This window comes from Coturnix japonica, chromosome 1 (assembly GCF_001577835.2).
Source record: "Coturnix japonica isolate 7356 chromosome 1, Coturnix japonica 2.1, whole genome shotgun sequence".
Classification (NCBI taxonomy): Eukaryota; Metazoa; Chordata; class Aves; order Galliformes; family Phasianidae; genus Coturnix; species Coturnix japonica.
In genome coordinates this window covers 81,142,505-81,158,535 of record NC_029516.1, presented here as the reverse complement: position 1 = coordinate 81,158,535, position 16,031 = coordinate 81,142,505, and the positions used below count along the sequence as shown (strand labels likewise).

General features: G+C 34.5%; 1 long non-coding RNA gene across 3 annotated transcripts in view; it reads left to right on the top strand.

Moving 5' to 3' along the window:
• LOC107321691 overlaps nucleotides 1-15,526 on the top strand; it is a 66,706-nt gene extending 51,180 nt beyond the window's left edge. Inside the window, exons 2-5 of one of the 3 annotated variants that reach the window (XR_001558637.2) lie at nucleotides 1,062-1,148; nucleotides 9,595-9,714; nucleotides 12,701-12,793; nucleotides 13,541-15,526. This is a non-coding gene — a long non-coding RNA (uncharacterized LOC107321691). The remainder of the gene's footprint in view (nucleotides 1-1,061; nucleotides 1,149-9,594; nucleotides 9,715-12,700; nucleotides 12,794-13,540) is intronic. The other 2 variants (XR_004309167.1, XR_004309166.1) reach the window with 2 other exon arrangements.
• The last annotated feature ends 505 nt before the right edge of the window (nucleotides 15,527-16,031 follow it).

Here is a 16,031-nt window from a genome sequence, read left to right as displayed (position 1 = left end):
TTTTTTCATTTTCTTCCTATGAATGTTTATACACATTAAGATCCCTCCTGAACCTTCTATCAGCCTAAACAGCCCAAGCTTCCTCAGCCTCTCCTGTTTTACAGATGCTTCAGTCCTTCGTTCTTCTTAGTAGCCCTGCACTGGGCTTGTGCTAGTAAGTCCATATCTATCTGGTTCTAGAGAGCTCAATACTGAATCCAGTTTTTGAGATATGGCCTCACCAGCGATGAGTAGAAAGGAAGAATCACATTCCTCCATCTGCTGGCAATGCACTTCCTAACAGAAGATCACATATTGTTAGTCATTTTTTTCTTTCTCCTGCAAGGGCACATTGTTGCCTAATAGGTGACTTGCAGTTTACCAGGGTTCCAAGGTCATTTTCCACACAGCTGTTTTCCAGCTGATCAGTGCTTAGCATGTGATGATGCCTGCAATTATTTCTTTCTATGTGCAAGACTTCTCATTTCCTGTTTTTGAGCTTCATGTGGTTCTACCCACCCCAGTTCTCCAGGTCCCTTTGGATGACAGTACAACCATCTGGCACACCAGCCACTCCTTCAGTTTCATATAATCTGTGGACCTACTGAAGGAACACTGTCCCATCTTCCAGGCTGTTAATGAAAATGTTGAATGGTGTTAGCTCCAGTGTTGACCTATAGTTGAGATCAGCACTAATGGCTTGACTCCAGATGGACTGCATATCACTTATTGCAACTCTGGCAGTTTTCTGCCCAGCTCATTTTCCTCATATGCAATATCTATTTTGTCAGCTTGTCTGTGAAGATGTTATAAGATGCAGCATCAAAAGACACATTAAGGTCAAGATAAACAAAATTATCTTTCTCCTTATTCACCAGGCTAGTCGCTTCATTGTAGAAGACTGTTGACAATGATGAAATGTGATTTCCTCATCATAAGTCTGCATTCACAACTCCCATGTGTGTTTGGAAGTATTTTTAAAGGATTTTGTCCATCATTTTCCCTGGGATAAGGCACTGACAAGCCTGTAGTTTCCATGATCTTCTTGCCTTTCCTGAAGTGATATTTGCTTTTTCCTTCAGGAATCTCTCCCAGCCTCCGTGACCTTTCAGAAGTACTTGACAGTGGTCTTACTGTGTCATCACCTAACTTCCTTGGCACTTACAAATGTAAGTTTTGCAGCCCAATTGCTTTAAGTATATCCAGCATGTTTAAGTGCTCTGTAATGTAGCCCTCTTCCGAAAAGGGTAAATCATACCTGCTCCAGATCGAAAGGATCTGGAATTCATTAAGGACAGTTTCACTTGTAAAGGCTGAGTCAAAGAAGGGTTAGAGTTACCTCAGACTTTTTTGTGTGTAATTTGTCACCACTTCATTTGCTCCATTCAGCAGTGAGCCCAAAATTTCCATGGTTTTCCTCTTGCTGTTAATATACTTTTAAAAACTTTCTTGTTGCTCTGCATATGCCTTCCTAGATTCAGCGCCAGGCTAGCACTGGCTTTTCTAACATTACCTCTGCAAGAGGGAAGATCAGTTTCTTCTCAGTCACCTCAGGGTCCTGAACTCTACCATCTCATGAAGATGCAAAATGAAATGAAGGCTGTTCTGATGGTATGAGTGAATGACTTTATTTTCTTCAGTTTCTGTGTGTCTTTGTGAGTTATTTATTCATTTTATTCTCTCTGTGATTGTACATCATCTGTTGTTACCTTATCTGTTTTTACAGATTACTATTTATGTATTTGTTCAATATTCTAAATAGCATGACAAATACTTGATATAAATGTGTTCATAAACAGCTGTCATCAGTCTATGCTGTTTACCTGCTTGTGTGATTTTCTTGTTCAAGTAATATTGCCTCTGCTAGATAATTTCATTTTTAAGATTTACGTAAATGGAAAAAAAAAATAAAATTAAATAGCTTTCGGGAATTTCCTTAACTGATCATTTTTCCATGAACCCTCTCAAAACACACAAGTATCTATATCAACAGAAAGTTTGACCTCTTTTGGGAAAAAGGAAAGTGAAGCAATAATATGCCATCAGAGTTCATGTAGGTTTATCATTTACCTATAGTGTTTTTCTCATCTAAGTCTGATTTTCTTATTTTTAATACTGATATGGAGATCTGATTAAGGACTAAGAATAGATGTGAACAGAGAGTTTCTTTCCCACAGTCCTTTGTTTGCGAGGAATTGATTTGATTTGTGTGGGGGAGAAAAATTGTTGCCTGTCTTTAGTAATTCATGTTTGCTCTGTATCCCAGTAATAGAGTGCTCTTCCAAAAAGGAATTAAAGACTGTTATCAAAAGTGCCACCCAACAAAATCTCCTTTTCCCCTTTGCCTTTGATAGAAAAATAATGCATATTTCATCTCCCCAAAGGAAACTGTTGCTCCATTTGTTCTATTATCTTTTCTTTAAATTTTATTTTATTTATCTACAGCCTCTTTCTGGAGAAATTTATACCAATATTTAGACTTGAGAGCACCTAATATTTCTGAAATAATGGTGATTATTATTACTTTTGTGTGTGTCTTACTAAATACTCAGAATGAGATCCCTTGAAATGATTTTATTTTCACAAAGAGCTAAGTGCCTGTCGTCTGGTAAATATCTAACAGTGGGAAAAAAAAAAATCATTGTTTTATAGAGGTTTCAAATGGATAATTGAATGGTTCAGTAGTAACAAAATCTTGATTATCATGGGATAGTATGAGATTTTACATTATTGCATGCGGTTCAAAACCCTTCAGCCTTAGTTTTCAGCACAGAATTGTTTTATCAAGAAATATCATTGTGGTTTCTTACCAGGAAAATGTATCATTTTATGGGGTATAATGGTGCTTTTCTTAATAGAAGAAAGTGTCTGTAATGCTAATGATACCAAACAGGCTCTTTTCAAAGAGGAAAACTTTAAGAAGGAGTCACCTTGGAGACTGCCTATGGTAACATTGAGATGTTCCTGCAAAAGTAGACTTACAGGAACCATGCACATAAAGGTTCATTAAGATAAGCCAAAGAGATCTCAGTAGTAGAGGCATATCCTGTGAACTTGCCTGCTCTCCAGAACATACTAAACTGGAGACTTTGGAGTATGCTGTGAAATCATGTTTGTCTGGCTGAGCTAACCTCTTTCAGCAGGTCTAATTATTGAGGCTGAGCCCATTCATGCACCTATGGCTCTGTTCTGAGGCTACTTCTTCAAAAGTGTTTGTCAGTGTGCTGTACAGATATATGTACAAGAGAGGGGAGTTACAGTGTATCTGCACATATGCTGCAAATTTATTGAATGAAAAATAATGCTATTCCTTGACACACAGATGATGATGAAGGAAAGTTGGTCTTAGGTATTTTATTAACTCCCTGTTGCTGAACAGACTGTAAGGTTTTTGAACACTGCAGAATGAATTAAACAAAATTTCTATTGCTAAGAATTCATATTTCAGTATATTCTGTTCTAATGAAATATATCATTTGAGCACAAATCACGTGTTCCTGCTGTTTTATATGTTCTATTTGTTTTGCTTTTGTGTCTCTTTTCATAGCTGATCATTACATAACCATGAAGCTATCTGAGCAGTCTTATTGACATAGGAAATTATTAACTGTTCTTATGTTGGCTTTAATCAGCCTGATTGCAATTGACGTGGCATGATTCTTCAAAGGGAAGCACTTCGTTAAGTTCTTATTTATTACCTTTAAACTGAAAACATTAAGGATCAGTACTTACAGATCAAGAGGATCTTTTAATTTTCATCAGTGATTTGTTACAGCAGTAGTTTACATAGTCATCTAGAGTAGAATACACAATAGTAATATAGCATAGAATTATATAGTATATAACAAAGTATCTAATAACAAACTATTGAATGTTAAGAAGCCACGCATAACTGAAATACAATTAAGTGGAGCTGAATTCTTCGTGTTTCCATGATTTGGTTAAGATAAGCAAAAAATATAATATATATTAATAAAAAAAGCAAGCACAGAAAACATAGGATTATAAAATTAATATTATTTTGTATTTCTCCAGTGGTAATAAACTATTATGTACAGATTTGATTTCCGAGTTGACTTATGAAATACTGGTACATCAGACAGGTTTTGCAAGTACACTGTTCTATCTAGACAATGAATTATATCACAGCTTTATGAAATTTGATAAGAAAAAGTCCTTTTTGATATCTAAACACTTGACTCCATAATCTTAAACTACATGTTATAAATGAACCATTATGATAATATTCTATAAGGTAGACTTTTATTACAAATGAATTTATTTAAAAAACACTTTTAATTTTAGATTTTACTAATACTAAATTTAAAGTTTTGCCATTCAGTCACTTGCATGCTTGCTGGTATTTTAGGAGAGCTCTTATATCCTGTCATACTGCAGTTATGTAGTAGTGTACCCAAATGTTTATCCATTTGTTTCTAAAACTCTATCACATCTTTGCAGTTATTGAGGGTGGCATTATTACCACTGACTGTAGTCAAAGGTGTTAAGTATCTGCTGTGGTAAAAGTCTGCTTTCAGTCATTTGGGCCATTGCCATGCTCAACCTATTTCCACTTCAGTATTGCACGCCAGGCATGTCTCAGCTACGTTTTCTGCCAGGAAGAAAAATCAAGGAAGGATAAAAGGATGAAAAAATGCTGCTCTTCTGCTGCTTTTGTTGAATTTAACAAGAAAATCCTGTCCTATATCAAATATATATCTATCCAAGTGTATGAGTGGATATGTATGTGTGTTTGTTTGTAAATATGTATTTCCATTGCATAGAAATCTGCTCTAGATGGGCAAATCTGCGTGGCTATGCAAATCTGCTGTATAAATAGCAATAACACTTAGAGCTTCATGATAAAGTTTTCTAATGATTTTGTCACTGCTAAGATATTTTACCTATGGGAACTGGAGATCTCTGTTCTCACTGTTCCCATTTTCTCTGCAGGAATATATTAGGAATAAACCAGTAAAGCTCTATTGGAAAGCTTTGAGTGTAAACTTTATTGTGTATTACCCAACAAATGTGTCTAGTCCAGTGAGCTGCATATGTATTTTAACAATGAGAATTGTGTTAGGTTACATTACATCATCTAGGGGCAGTTGTGAATTTGTGATAGCGATCATTATTCTCCTCGTAGCAGCTAAACTTTTCAAGTCTTATTTAAGGTCTGCTAGTCATGGGAATTATGTGCACAGATTGTTATAGTCTTGTACCTGTCCATTGGACTGGATAATCTTTGAGGTCCCTTCCAATCCCTGACATTCTGTTTCTGTGATCATCAAGAAATCTTCCAAGAAGAAAAATGTGGTAAGGAGATAAATTAGCTATCAAGGTGTTCCTGGCACACTGCTGAAGATTTTCATACAGTTAAAGAAAATGCAGCCTACTCTGAAGTACCAAAAAATAGTAAAAGATCAACTTGTTAAGGAGCAGCAATTGAGAATCATGGGAGGACAGGATTAGAAATGGAGCATTACTGCAGAAGTATGCTGTACGTTTGGTCTAAAGAAAGTAAGCTGTCATCAGAGGTTGAGAGAGATTTGTTTGTTGATTTTCAGATAGCTGCTCTCTTGCAGTCAGTAAAGGATGTTCAGATTGCAAAAGGCGGCATCTGCTCTCCTAACCTGGACTATGACAGTGGAGAGAATGTTTAATGTAAGTGGTAGGAAGGAAGTGTCAAGTGGAAGGGCACAACCTCCTTGTTTATCTCCTAGCACCATGGAGGCAGAAACTGAGGACAAGCAGTTCCTGGCAGCTAGAATCTGGAAAGCTAAAAAAGGGAAAGGAACAATTGTCAGAAACTAGCAGTTTGGTAGGTCAGAAAATTGGAAAGAGAAGGAAAAACAGCTTCAGGGGGCTTTCTTTAAGTTAATAGACCTAATAGGACACCACAATGGACTTGCCTCTTACTCCATTTAGACTTAAACTTGATCCCCAACATATTCAACTTTCTCTGCTTTTGCATTGTCGCTAGTCATCTGTGAAGTAAAGACTGGTGTGAAGCATGTCATCCCTTAGCCACAGTACAGGGATTTGTGATGGTAGTTCTCCACATAGTAGAATAGTTGATATCCATGCCTACGATACAAGGATTTAAAATTCCTATGTGTATCAAATGTAATACTGAAGTAGGCAGTGAGAATAGTAGCTCAGGTGGCTGTAAAAATGTTTTAAGAAGAAATGAATAGTCAAGAGGAAGCAAACAAAAGAAAATTATCTGGAAGTCAAATGTAATAAGTCACTGAGATGTAATTTCTAATACTGTTCTTAAAATATAATCTTTATTGCATATTTATAAGTTGCTTAGTATACTCTGTACTTCTCTCTCCTGGAATGAATAGATTTTTTATTATTTTAAAGGAAAATGATTGACAAAGGAGTGCCCTGCTGTATATTCATTTTTCAGGGACTCTTATTAGAGATCACTATCTAATTAATTTCCTGCTCTGCGATTGGATGTTATTTCTTTTCAGTTCTTAATATTCTTTTGTCTAAATAGACAGTATTTTTCAGAAGTATGATATTCTTCTAAGTTTTTATTTCTAGTCCCCATTTTTGTGCTTCAAATAAAAAGTATGTGGTCTTTAGTAGAGACTGAAGTGTAATTACATGCAGTTGCCACATATACTCTGTGATGGTTTATGCAAACACCAACACAAGTTATTCTAACTGGGAATCAATAAAACTGTGATAGCACATACAAGTCTTTCTGGTTTTTAAAAATGCTAACTACTTTACAAGCAATTTTAAAAAATGTTTTCATGAAGAAAAATTAAACATCCATTTATTGATAGCAGTTGCTCAGAATATCTGTTTTCTTCATCAGCATCATTTAGGATTACAGGTTTATTGCCACTGTGTGTTTTGAATTTCAGAAACATTGATCTAGCTTTCTTGTTTTGGAGACTTAGTTCTAATTTAGACAAAAGCCATCTTTTGATAAAACCTTTTGAGTATGAACTCATCTGTTCTTACTTCTGTTGGACTATTGTAGCTACAAGTTTTGAGATCAGTTTTGCTCGATCATGTATTGCACCAATATTTATGCTTTCACATCCCTTGAATAACTGATCTTTAGCTGCCTAATTTATCTTCATTCACTTTATATGTATTCTAGTTTCTAGACATTAAATTTCCTCCAAATTCACTTTTAAATGAGTGTGTAATGAGAGTGTTTAATGGCTATGATTAAGGGCTAGAACTCTTCTGAATACTAGCCATAAGTACTGTGTAAAAAACAAAACTAATAGTATAGCACAGTAAGGAAGAATATTATTACTCGAACTATACCACTGGGTTTTTTTTGTTTGTTTGTTTTTTTGTGGTAATAATATGATTCATATTCATAATATGATTTTAAAAAATATATATTCATTCCTCGTATACATGCACTCTTATTTTTCCTCCAAAAATGATTTGCTACTAGTTCTGTAATAAATCACTCTATTGGCAAGATCACTCATGAATCAGTATCAGCTATTCCTCACTGTTGAGTTCTCTTAGCCGTTATTAACCCTATGCTGGGACTTTGGATGGAGTAGGCACTTGGTGTCCAAACAATATGCTGCTAGATTAATCAGTGTCATGTATTTTATGCTAAACAAGGGTCACTCATTTTATCTTAATTCAGTTTTTATTACTAGTGTTCCTACCTTTTCAACCTGACATTTGTAGGTAAGGATGCATTAGCTGAAGTGTGGAGAGGATGCTGGCAAGGCAGTGCTGAGAGAGAATTTATTTAATTATAGGATAAAACTTTCAAGTTTTCAGACACGTAAGCTTTTTTGGCCAAAAGGAGTAGAAACACGATTATTTGATGTACTGAAACTAAAAAGAGATAAAAATATATAGTTCAATATAATAAAACAGAGTTGCAACTCAGAATAAGGCTAGGAAGAAGGTATAGGGTCACCATCTGCAGTTGTTGGAATTAGTTGGGCAGTAAAATGTAAACTGTTACCTTAATTTATATCTGTATGTAATGTAACAGAAGGAATCAGTGCACTTAAAGTATATCTAATAGCATTAAATGATTTGTGCTTTCAGGTCTTAGATTATTTGAGTCCTAAAGTAATATCTGCATGTTTATTTTTTACTCTAGTCTCAGATACAGATGGAAAGCCTTCCAGTGTACTTTGTGTTCATGCTGTGAAAATACTACTCTCCAACAAGCACGTTTTCAGCTTTCTTTCCTTTTTTCTTTCCTTTTTTTAGGCCTAAAAGTCAGTCTATGGGAAGCTGATGTTAAGAGAGGTGTTGTATGCCATAGCGTTAGCTATGAACTCTTTGACAGTAACACATCTATGAAACAAAATAAAATGCCCCAGAGTACATTTTCTGGAACTAAAAATATATAAATCGATCACCTGTAGAATTCTCCTTTCTAATGCATATAATGCTTTGTTTCAGTGTCCAGATGATTTTGTTTTACTAGTATTTACCTTAGAATAAATCTAACCTTGTTTTAAACAGAATAACAATTTTGTGTAGAGGAATCAAAAATATTGATGCTATAAATTGAATTAACAAAATTTAGATTATTGATTTTTGGTATTATATACTACTAGCACTTTCATGACAAGCAAGTTTTTTAGGTGTCACAAATATTGCAAATATCTTCACAGTTTATTGCTCTCATCTGCTAGAATTGTTTATAAAAAAAATCTTTAGCTTTGAACTTTTAAATCTTTACCAGGATCCTGAATTTCTAATCTGTAACCAGTGAGACATAACCCCTTCAACAAGTAGAGTAAGAATGTCTCTCTTGACTCCTATTATTTACTTCAGCACTCCAGCCTTTCACACAGTTCTAGCTCTTTAAACTTGCATTTTTGGCCAGTTTTCAATGGACTGGTTGCCTATTCAGATTGTGTGCATGCACAAAGCTTTACTCTGTCAGACTGTATACACACAGACACTTGCAACCAAATGGAAATAACTTGCTAAATTACTTGCATGATTGTTTTGCACAGGAAATTGTGTGTGCAAATACCTTGATTAAATTCAGGTTTCTTGTGCTAAGTTTTGAAAATCTATTGCTGCAAAAAAGTAAATTTACATATAAATGTACTCCTGCTAGAAGTTTAATCCCAATTTAGTCCTGTCAACAAAAGTTAAGCTTATATATACAAAGGAGTAGTCTGATAGATTTGCAATCAGGTATGATGCATATGACTTTGAATGTGATGTTAGTTACTGCTTGAATTGGCAGATAATTATAAGTTGTAGACTGAAGCCCAGGGAACCTGAATGTTGTTATTTAAAAGTTACTAAATTGAGTTTCTCAAGTTTGAGATAAAAAAGTTGCCTTTGATTAGTGGATAGATAAGGTTAAAGGAAAGAAAACAGATATACAGTCTGAGGGGGGTAAAAAAAAAAAGATTGGAACATAAGTACTTGTGATTTTCTCTAGAAAGCAAGCTAATAGATTAAAAACTGTTACAAATGGTTTCAAAAATATTATTCTGATTATTTTGGGTATCATTTGGCATTGTTGCTGAATCAATACAGTTGAATCTGAGTAACAATACTGAAGAAAAAAAAACATAAAAAAATTCCATTTCTTTCTGTTCCTTTCTATTTTTATTTTTTTTTCATCATCATTAGGAATCTGTGATAAGTTAGTTGGACTGGGAAAGGACTGTAAAAGAGAAGGCAGAAGCTAGTTCCATAAATGCACTGCACTTCAGGAAAACAAACCATGCTTTCATGCTGTCATCAACACAGGTAATTCTAAAGATCGTAATTGTTCAGCAGTTTATTCTCTTTCTGTATACTCAGATCATATGTGAAATAGTACAGTTGATGCATAATCATTAATTAATAAATGTAGTAATAAATTTACATTCTGACTGCTATTTATCGACTGTAGAGTATAAGCTGAGGACTTCCTTTTTGGCTCTGGAACAAAGCAAAAATGTCTTAAATGTTGTCAAATTAATGACTGAATATGGTTCAGCTTGCCAGTACTTCCCCCAACACCCCCTTTTTATTTACTTTTTTGATCCTATTTATTTAGTTGCAGGAAGTACCATAAAAGAAATGGCACTTACTTAGATCAGTTAGGCACAGAAGTCATGCTAAAACATAACCATCTATCACCAGTTATCTTTCTACCATACCATGGAAATGTTTTTTCTAGTTTTCACTCTTTCTTATCTTCTTATTTTTGGATGGTGTCAATGTCTAAATAGGCAAGATAATTTTTTTTTTGGGTGTGTCTAGTTCCCAGTCATCATTGGCAAGAGAGGTACAGTCTTGTCAGTATTTGTCAGACCCTTCAATAACTTTCTAAACTTCATGAGAAAGAAGAAAAAGAGAACTCCTTTGAGACTAACTGGCAGAAACATTATCATGAGGAGTGATCTCAAGGGTATGTATCAAAAGAGATTCCACAGGGTCCCAGTAGAAGTTACTGTTTATCTAAACATCTGTCAAAACATCTGTCAGTTTTCAAACTGGTCTGCATTTTTTGCTAAATGGATGCCAGTTTCTCGTCTGCTTTACAGTAATACATAGTAGCTAGAAAAACTATTTCTCCGCTTTCATGTGGCACTTGAATGACTGTTGCATTAGAATATTTGTCTTCTGGTAGTTGTACTTTTGTACTTCACTGTTGGCCTAAATATGTAACCAAGGCAAGATTTGTTTGGAGAAGTCAAATCTGTAATTGGGCCAACTGACACAGTAAAATAAATTAATAATAATAATAAAATAGACATGGAAATCTTTTCAGACTGAAGTGGAAGAAGCAATTTTGAGACCACTCTAAATTTGGCTGAACTGTTACCTGGTTTGACTGTGTGGATAGAAAAGGAGGTTGTTATTGAGGAGATAAGAAAAAAAATCTAAGAAACGCAGGCTGTGGGAGGGGTTATTATTCAGCATTTGGGAAAAAAGAGTCCCAGGAGATTGATGCTTTGGGAAGGGTTGTCAGGCATATGTGATCATCCTTTTGTACCGTAATATCCGTAGCCTACAGTGAGGAGGAAATAGGGAAAAGCTGTCAAGAGTATAACACTCTAGACTCACTTTATGATGAAACTTTTTAACAGCGAATGTTAAAAAGCCAGGGAGTTTGAATTTTTTTTCCTCAACTGTTTATTTATTTATTTAGGATACCTCAACTGGATTGTTTTCTTTGTAGTTTGAATTCCAGTTACTAACCAAATATGTAACTTTTGAAGCAGACTGGAGGTTAATGAAAAGTAGCTGTTCACTAGTCACATGGTTTCCTAAATTCCAGTAGTGTTTCAAAGATTCCGCATTAAAACATTAAAAATTTCTACTAAGACTTGAGCTTATAATAATTGGTTCATCCTTAGATTCACAAACGAAACTGGCATAATTTGGACACTACAATCATTCCTGTATTGTTTCAGAGTATGCTCTGATCCTCTTTGGGCTGACTACTTCTATGGTGAGAAGTTTACTGTGTTGAAGAAGCCATCTTATCTGCAGGCTTTTGGGTGTTGCAGGCAAAAGTAGTTGTGATGATGATTTTTGTGGCACTTGTTTAAAAAGGCTAAGTGCGACCACAGAATTACAAACAGTTTGGTATCAAGCTACTATGACTTTTTAACAGCTATTGGTCAGTAATAACTTGGATTCAATTCAGATGCTCCACAAGTCACATTAAAGACACCTTTTAAAGGTCAGACAGGCAAACTTTTGTTTCTTAGTTCTCTGTGATTTGATTTTCTGTCAAAATTAATTTTGGGGGAAAGGAATAAATAAATATTTTGTGATTCATTCTATGTACTGCTGTTACAAGTATAAAAATTGGACCATACTTACACAAAGAAAAACATTGTTTTTCTCCAGTGTTTGATTTATATACTCTATTTTTTCTCACGTTAGCATTAGAGCCATTTACAGTAGGTTTTATGTTCTGCTTTCCAAATCTACATACTTCATTTTGAAACAAATCAGTGTCTGTATTGACAAATCACAGTTTGTATTTGCCTGAAGCAAGTAAGGTAACTACCATTAATATAATAATGACATTGATGTAAACTGAAAAATTAAGTATTCTTCTAAACAAAAAACAAACAAAAAAACCCAACTGCCAATACAATTATTAAAACTCTCAAAAACAAGAAATGCTGAGGATGAAAGAGTACTTTCTGATTAGCATGAAAATTAAGTGATCTGATATCATGGGCCAACATAATAAAATAAGGGCATCACTTTATGACCAGCCGTTGTATCATTACATGAACAGAGATTTGTTTTCTTTGACAAATGTTTTCTAAGATAGTGTTACCTGCAACACCCTGCTGCCAGTGCTGCATCTTTTATTTTTATAGGAGGAAGGAGAGATAAAGATACTTTATAGCAAGCATGTTTGGCCTTAACAATTAATTCTATCTCTAGCCTGCATCATGACAAGTGCTTATAAAACTGTTTTTGTAGCTCAATATTGGTGTAGTCCAGTGTTGGTTTTTTTTTGTTTTTTTTTTTCATATATGCTTTTTTTTTTTTTTTTTTTTTTTTTTTTTCCCCACATGGGGAAATGACTTATAATGTGATGAAATTACAATTTATTCTTAACTTCACCAGAGTTCAGATGTTTCTGTAATTTGGAATTGAATATGCTTGTGTTATTAAAGGATTTTCAGTTGCATTTCAACTATAAGAAGTGATATTAGCCTTTAAAGTATATATTTTTTAAAAAAATAAATTAACAAATATTTTGCCATTTTCTCCTTAGACTGATGATTTATCAGCTAATTTCATGAGAAGCCACAGCTTTAAAGTTCTGTTTCATACTCCAGAACTGTGAAAAGCCTCAAGTGAGATGAAGGTAAGTAACTGAGGTATCTCTTATCTTCTTAGACCTTTTTGAACCATATGATCATGTGATAAATCAGGGGGAAGGACCTTATCTTATGAAGTTTTTAGACATGTCTTCAGCTCAGACCAGGGACAGCTGTGTGGTCAGACCAGACTGCTACAGCTTGATGTAGTTAGATCTTGAAACTGTTCAAGGATGGAGTCTATGCAACTGCTCTGATTCCTTGCTGTCTTAATGGTGGGAGAAGATTCTTACCTGGTAGTTATCAGGTGTTATAAGGCATATCTGCAGGTTAAAGAGTTCTCACTCCAATTCCCTCACTGTCTACATTCCAATTTATTGTCATTTTTGTATTGATTTTAGACCTAATGTAGCTCTGTAGCTTCCTTTTTGATTGCAATGTAAGAAGGAGAAATGTACAGACTGAACTTACTTGGCCCTCATGTTGCCTTTACACAATTGTCACCTGCGTTTCAGATGTACTTGAATATTTACTTTCCTTATATTGCAGAATACTTTTCTCAAGTTTATACACTGAACTAGCAACACAAACGTGCAATTCCACTTTGCCATTAGTTAAGGCAGGAAAATATGTAATACAATAAGCCCAGTTTTGGTTTATTTTTTCTTTAAAAATGACTGGAAAGTAAATAGCAGAATTTTTACTATAAGGCATTTGGTTTGCCTTAAGAAATAATGTGAGTGCTTAAAAATAACCCTCTGTGTTGAGTTACACTTGTTCATCCTTTCTTTCAGCTAAAGACTCTTCTAGTTTGAAGAAAGTTCAGCATGTTGTACTGTGCACAGCATAGCATTGACCAAGTTGCTTTCTGTTCAGGATATGTTATTCAATGGCAAGAGTAAAAGGTCTGTAACGATACTCCCTTACAACTGAAAATGAGAATTCTGTATCAAGTGTCTAGGTAAGCTTGGGCTGTGATGGCTGTCAGTATCCAAGTATCTCAGATTCTTTCTGTCTCTTTGAGTTGCTCTGTCAGCAAATTCTTCTTGGAGACATACTTTTTGCTTGAGCTCAGCCCTGCTGCATTTGGTTGTGCAGAAAATGCTGTAATGTAACTTTAGGGTGAGTGACTTTTAGACAGTGATGAATTTCAGAGCTCAGCTGCTTGGAAGCTATAATTTTGTGAGCAGTCATGTTACGGATAGCTTATTGTCAAAATAATGTTTAAGTGTTAGAAATGTTGAGCTAAGACATGGGCTACTCAATGAATAAAACCACCTGAGAAGGTAGAAGTGAACAAATACTCATGTGTTGGAGTTCATGCAGGTTCTTGGCACTAGAACAGAGTATCTTCTATCAAAGGGAAAAGAAGAGAAAAAATTTCTCTTTGCTTGTGCACAAGTCTGTAGCCATACTGCAAGTTGTGGGGAGCAGAACTATTGAGAATAGGGGGAGTAAGGAGGTGGGTAGTGTTGGTTAACTAAAATTTAAAAAATAGGAAAAAAATCTGGTTTTCCTCAACAAGGAATTGATGCAGCCAGAGTAAATGGAGTAGTGAAACTATCTGGGAACATAAGAAGAAAGAAGAAGGAGGAAATAATATAATATGGGCAGGGGGGAAAAAAAAAAAAAGAAAAAGAAAAAAAAAAGGAGAATTTATTTTTTATACACAAAGCAAAAGATATGGGGAAGGTTTTATTTATTATTATTATTTTTTGAGCAAACTCTGGTGATTTACATGAATTTTTACAGCATCAAAATAAGAATGCCTTAGAGCTCTGAATTTAGTGTTATTTCATGGGTAAATGTGAACAAAAGTGAAAAATAAAAATGAATGAAAACCAATGTGGCACTACATCCTGAATGTGAATTCCCGTGAATTTATTTGTAAGTGCTTGCTTCCTATTTATATATTGCTATATCCCTTGCTCCAATAAAGGAGCAGATACTGGAATGATAGAAGCAGCCACATGGATTTATGTCCTGGAGTTACTTACACTAGAGCAAGCTTTGAAAGAATACATATGTGACAACATATAACATGAACAACACCAATTTGCAAACAAAATTGCAAAATTTAAGCTAGTTTTATAGTTATTTACTATACACATAGTGTTTTTAATAATTAAATAAGGGTTTTTTTAGTGCATCTAGCAAATATCATGTTCTTTGGTGCTTATGATATCTTTAGATAAGTAATATGAACACGGGACATGTAAAACTGCACAGTTCTTTCTTCATCTAAACTGAAGAGATGCATAATGATCACTAAATATATAAAGCAGGTAATTTTATAGACCTTTCTAAGTTAAATCATTGGTTTGACTAATTTGTATATAAAATGAGCTCTTTTCCTAATTACACACTTTTTAATCAAATATTGTAGATAATAGAGGATACTTAAACTGATGCCTCAGTTACAGATTACATAAAATATTAAGCAGAAGGTCAGTGCAAAGGCCATAAACCACTTGAACTTTGAGGGCTTTAGCAACAATTAGGTAACGACTTCAAGAGGTACCCAACTTCAACATATAATTAAAAGAAGGAGTAAAAGAATGGATGGCATTCTTAAAGGCATGGGCTCTTACAAATTATTTCTGAGTTTCATTTCTAATATTTAGGCACCTGTCAGAGACAGACTGTGAAATTCAAGAGCATGTTAAAGAAAGTAGGCCCCAAGCATAATTTATTTTCCTCTGTATTAGGATTGTACATGAAGAGAAAAAAAAAAAAAAGAAAAATCATAAATCAGGGTAAGGCAGCCAGAGCAAATAGCAGACAGATCTGAAAATTAAGAAGGCTACAGTTCTTCAAAACTTGTAGTCTTCTAATAGCTCAAACCTATTTTTTGCTTAACTTCTTCATTTTACCTGTATTATTACTTTTGAAATGAAGGGACAAAGTGGTATTTAATTTTACTAACCAGATATATTTGGCATTTTTGCTATCTAAGCATTTGTTAAAACATTACAGATATATGAGTTGCATATGGTATGATTATGAAGTTTTTCAAACCAGCTGACACTTGGTTCTGCAAAGGGAAGAATATGTTTAGTTCAGGAAGAAAGTTGAAGTGTAATTTTAAAAAGAATGTCCTAAATTATCATCTTGAGGAAAGTGTGAGGTAACATAGCATTCCTAAGTTTATGAACAGCACCTCATGTCTGCTCTGCTGTTACTGTCTTAGAGCTACAGACCCTTCATGTGTGTAACACTGGATAGAAGCAAAATGAAGAAAAAAAATAAGTTTTAGAAAGGTCTTGTAATAGGAAGTCCTGTAAA